General features: G+C 42.7%; 1 pseudogene; it reads right to left on the bottom strand.

The window, feature by feature from the left end:
• Positions 1 to 2863: 2863 nt before the first annotated feature.
• LOC145963958 (uncharacterized) lies at positions 2864 to 4662 on the bottom strand (annotated as a pseudogene).
• Positions 4663 to 4885: the final 223 nt, after the last annotated feature.

Here is a 4885-nt window from a genome sequence, read left to right as displayed (position 1 = left end):
TCGTTGCGTATATGCTCTTTCGCAACTTGTTGCGTCGCGCGCAATTTTTCTTTGAGTTCGTTCGCGTAGTCTTCGTACGTATATGTGGGTCTTGGAGGTTGTGATAGCGTTGTCGGTAGAATCGCAGTATGCCCGTGAATCAATTCGAATGGGGTGAATCCTGTTGCTGTGTGTGGGGTTGTATTATATGTAAACATTGTGTATGGAATCCACTCGTCCCAGTCGGTCTGATCTGCATTTATATAATGTCGGTAGGTATTCAGCTAGTGTCCGGTGTGATCGTTCCAGTGCTCCGTTGCTTTCCGGATGATACGCTGTCGTCTGTATTTTCTCGATTTTCAATAGTTTGCAAGTATTCTTGAATATCTCGCTTAGGAAATTTGTTCCTTGGTCGGTTAGAATTTTTTCTGGTATACCGTGCTCGAATATGATTTTAGTTGTGAATTCCCTCGCGATTGTCGCGGCTTCTTGGTTCACTATCGGTATCGCCTTGCTAAATTTCGTCAGATTATCTTGGAAGGTTAATATATATTTGTTTCCCTTATTTGTAATTGTTAATGGTCCTACTATATCTAATGCGCATTTCTCGAATGGTTTGTCGGCGGTATCTGTTAATATTAATGGCGCTTTGTTTTTTCTTGACAGTTTATTTTTCTGACAGAGTTCGCATTTCGTTATATAGTTTTCGACGTCCTTCGTCAGCCCTTTCCAATCGTGGGTCCTTCGAATCCGGTTTATCGTGCGTTCAATTCCCTGATGTCCTCCTAAGGGTACGTCGTGATATTCATATAGTATTCTTTGCTTTTCGTCCTCTGTATATTCTTTCTTTGTCGTAACGTCGTCTGTCTCTTTCTCTTCGACCGCGTTGATGTCCGCCACATGCCGACTTAACGCGTCAGCATTTCTGTTTGCTGTCCCGGGCTTGTGTATTATTACATAATCGTATTCTTCTAGTTTAAGTTTCCATCTGATTAATCGGGATCCGGGGTCGGTGACATTGAATAGCCATACAAGCGATTTGTGATCCATGACAATGGTGAACTTTGTTCCATATAAATACGGTCGGAAATGCTTAACGGCCCATACTATAGCGAGTAATTCTTTCTCGGTCGTGTTATAGTTTAGTTCGCCTTTGACAGTACACAGCTTGCATATGCTATTGGCCGGTCTTGCCCTATCTGGCCTTGTGATAATATGGCTCCGATTGCGTAGTCGGAGGCATCCGTTGTTACTATAAATTCTTCCGTAAACTCTGGATACTTTAATACCAGCGCTGTCGTCAGCTTTTCTTTTAATGTCTCGAAAGCGTTTTGTTGTTCTTGCGTCCACTCGAAATTTTTTCCTTTCTTCGTTAGTTTCGTGAGCGGTTTCGCTATCTTGGAAAATCCTTCGATAAATTTTCGATAATATCCGGCTAGTTCTATAAATGCTTGTATATCTTTAACCTTCTTTGGTATAGGAAAATGTTTTATAGCTTCTAATTTAGCTGGATCCGGTGATATTCCGTTTTCCGTTATTTTATGTCCAAGGTACGTAACTTCTTTCCTCAGAAATTCGCATTTGTCAGGTTGCAATTTCAGTCGATTTTCCCGCAATCTTCTCAATACTTCTCTCAATCTTTTGTTATGTTCCGTTAGGCTGACTCCAAAAATTACGATATCATCTAAATATACTAGACATTTTATTCCTTGTAGTCCGCTTAGCACCGCGTTCATTAAACGTTGGAATGTGGCGGGCGCGTTTTTTAATCCAAACGGCATTCTATTAAATTCGTAATGCCCGTATGGCATGGAAAACGCTGTCTTGCATTTGTCGCTCTCTTCCATTTCGATTTGATGGTACCCTGATGCCAAATCGAGGGTTGTGAAATATTTTGCATTTCCTAATTGATCTAGTATGTCGGTGATATTCGGTAGAGGGAATGAATCGCCTACCGTTAGGTCGTTCAATTTTCGAAAGTCTACTACCACTCTCAATTTTTGTTTTCCAGACGCATCTGGTTTTTTCGGGACAACCAATAAGGGTGCGTTCCATTGGCTTACGCTTTTTCGAATTATTCCATTCTTTAGCATCTCTTGCATTTGTTTATTGACTTCGGTTTTTTGTTTCTCTGGTAGCCGGTACGGTCGTATGTTGACCGCTGCGCTATCCGCTTGCGTTGCAATTCGATGTGTCATTGTATTTGTACATGTGAGCGGCTCTCCCTCTGTGTGGAATATGTCGCTACATTCTTCGCAGATTTCCTTTACTGACCTTTCCTCTTCTTTGTTTAGATGTCCAGTGCGGAGATCCTGCAATATTTTCTCAGTGCGTCGGGAGATTTTCCCCTCCGCTTTTGTGCAAGTTTTATTTACTTCTGCTGTTTCTTCGGTTTTAATTTCCTCTAGTGATATTTGAGGTATTAGTATTTCGACCTCGTTTTCATTCGTATTTATTACGCTCGCGGGGAATAAAAAATTTTCGGGCTCTACTAGGCAGTTTCCTATAAATACTCCTGGTATTATTTCTTCTGCTCTGGTTATCCCCATCATGTTGATTGTAGTTGCTACTTGCATTATCGTCTCGCTCCGTGGTTGTAACGTGATCTTCCGATAAGGATATAGTCTTAGTATATTCCGTCCGATTCTTAGCTGTTTTGTGGCGTAATTACATATCGCCTTTTGTTCTTTAAGGAAGTCTATTCCCAATATTCCTTTATATTCCGAAGGGAAATCGTCTTTCACGACGTACAGTCTGTGTTTTATTTTCCCATCTCGTAGGTTTATGGTGGCGTTTATCCGCCCAATTGGGTGGATCTTGTATCCGGTCACACCTGTGAGGACTATTTTATCCTCGGTTATCATTGTCTCTCCTTTTAACTTTCCTACTTTAATAAGTGAAATGGCCGCTCCTGTATCGCAAATAGGTTTATTTTTCTTCCTTTTGCCTCCTGCATGGGTAATACAACTAAATCCAGTCCTGTGTGCGTGTGAGGTGTTCGTCTTATGTGCGATACGTGATACTCGCTGGCGGGCCTCTGTTTTTCCTCTTCCTTGTTTTCTTCGTCACTCTCTTGAGGGTAGTAGGTCTTCTTTTTCTTTCTGTCGTGATTATATCGATTTTTGTTTTCTCGTGCCGTTTGATTCGGCTTTTGGCGGTTAGGTCGATCCCTGTTAGGTCGTCCGTGTAGCAGCCAACATTCTTCGCGATTGTGGCCAGTTTTCTTGCAATGGTTGCAGTATTTGTCAATGGTATTTTTACGCGCGAGTGTCGCTCCGGTTTCGGTAATGAAAACCGTGTCGCGTAACGGCTCGTACGGCATTCTCGCCGATGATGCCCTAATTTTCCGCATTTTTGGCATTGTATGACATTTCTAGTCACGGTAATATGTCGGCGTCGCAGCGCTCTTTGGTCGTGTGCTGACTATCGCCGGTCCCTTGACCTTCTCTTCTGCGCTCGCAGCCGATATTGCTTCTTGCAGTGTCGTATAACCTCGGGATCGCACTACTGTTTTTATATCGTCGTTTAATCCGATCTGGAAATTCTCTAAGGCTTGTTGTTGGATAATATTGAGTATTACGCGTTTTTGATCGGTCGTATACTGTTGTCCGTCTAGCATTGATTCGTATAGTTCCATCGCTAACTTGTCTGTTCGAAGTCCGTATGCTCTTGCGTTTTCGCCGGTTTTCTGTTTTAACGTATTGAACTCTATTTGTAGATGTGTCGTATTCTCTTTACTGGCGTAACAGGCTTCTAATTCTTGTTTCAATTGTGCAAAATTTCGAATCTTTCGCGTTTGAAAATCTAGCATCGCTCTGCCTTTTAGTTTCGTGCATAATACTGCGCCTAATAATGTGACTTCATCTAACGGGTTAATATTTTCAACCGCGTACGTTGTTGCACTTACGAATTCCTGTAGTTTTCTGATCCGTCGAATTCTGGTATTAAACCGCGTGCTTCTTTCAACGGTAGATGTCCGCGTCCCCGATGATGTCGTACATCGTCGAACGAAAGGTCGTATGTTGGTTCGCGTCTATCTTCTAATGGCGTGAGGCGTCCGGTACTCTGTCTTCTTTGCCTCTCTCTGACATCATTCATTTCGACGTGCAGGTTTCTAATCTCCTGCATCATTGCTTGCATCATATCTCTGAATTCGTCGGGTGGATTATTTATTTCTTGTTGCGATCGAGCGTTCGTGATATCGTTATCCAATTCTTCTCGTAATCGATTGATTTCTCTATTTACTTCTACGGAAGTGATGTCTCGCGATGTACCCTGTGGTGCGTGTGTCATGTCTCCACGTTCGCGATATATTATTTCGGGATTGAAAATACTCGAATCGTATGATGTTAATGAAAATTCGCGCCTATGTGTTATTCTACTGAGCGAGCTAACCGCTGACTCCGCGTCGTCGGTGTTCGCGATTAAACTCGAATCTATTTCGCCAAATGAATATTCGCGTTCAATTATTACGTTCGCTCCGTATTCGTTTTCGGACGAGCTGTCGCTTGAGTAGTATGCTTCTAAATTTTTACGCACATTACTACTGATATCTTGAAGCGCGGTCTCTGCTAGTCTCTGCGAGCTTAATAGACTACGCGTTATCGCTCTTTCCGCAGAATCGCTATGTAGCCACGATGTGTTCGTTCTATTGTTTGATCGTTTGTTTTGTCCTTCCGACATCCACGCGTTATAATAATTGCTTCGTTCGACTTACATTAGTGCAATGAGCAGCATTCTCTTTTGGTCGCAGTTCTTGCGTTGTCCTCCACGGTTGAGGTAGGTCGTCTCCTCCTTGGGTTGCAGTCCGGTCGTTACTTCGTTATATCGGGTGTCCGGGAAGTTCCTAGTTGACTTCTCTGCTTTTCGTTGTAGTAGCGGGTGTGTGCAGTCACGACGTTTTTTA

This window comes from Camponotus vicinus, unplaced genomic scaffold, assembly GCF_025532165.1.
Source record: "Camponotus vicinus isolate PSW18456_S1 unplaced genomic scaffold, iyCamVici1.0 SCAF_13, whole genome shotgun sequence".
Classification (NCBI taxonomy): domain Eukaryota; kingdom Metazoa; phylum Arthropoda; class Insecta; order Hymenoptera; family Formicidae; genus Camponotus; species Camponotus vicinus.
The sequence above is the reverse complement of the archived record's forward strand: the minus strand, read 5'-3'. Positions and strand labels throughout refer to the sequence as shown.